The 494-nt window shown below is 41.5% G+C and overlaps 1 long non-coding RNA gene across 1 annotated transcript; it reads left to right on the forward strand.

The window, feature by feature from the left end:
* On the forward strand, positions 28–446 carry LOC104740710. Its single transcript, XR_760216.2, has 2 exons — positions 28–144; positions 350–446. It is a non-coding gene; the product is annotated as an uncharacterized LOC104740710 (long non-coding RNA).

The following is a 494-nucleotide window of genomic DNA, read 5'->3' on the forward strand; positions in this document are numbered from 1 at the left end:
ACAAACCGTATGGATTTTTATTTTATATTTCAGCACCACTGCAGGAACTGTGGTGACGTCTTCTGTGACAAGTGTACTCAAGGCAGGATTGCTCTCACTGCTGAGGAGAATGCTCCCCAAGTCCGTGTTTGTGACCGGTGCATGGTATGCTTATCCATCTACTCATTTTTATTTAAGTTGTGGAATAACGTTCCATGAATTCGTGAGAATGTGTTGATCTAGCTTTATCATGGAGAACCTTGGTTATTTGTTCTGGTTTAAAAAGTGAATCTGTATTGGTATCTTGTCTTTTATGCCTTTCAGTTCAAAATGTCTGACTGTTCATGTGAATCTGTTTCTGAATGTGCAGGCAGAAGTGTCACAAAGGTTGAGTAATGCCAAGGAATCCGCTAGCAGGAACGCGAACGCGCAGAGCCATGAGGACCTCGCTAGGAAGTTACAGGTGGGCTAATCTTCCTGGGTTCTTTATAAGTTTAAAGATTTACAAGTTTAGT

The sequence above is a fragment of the Camelina sativa genome, chromosome 14, assembly GCF_000633955.1.
Source record: "Camelina sativa cultivar DH55 chromosome 14, Cs, whole genome shotgun sequence".
NCBI lineage: Eukaryota > Viridiplantae > Streptophyta > Magnoliopsida > Brassicales > Brassicaceae > Camelina > Camelina sativa.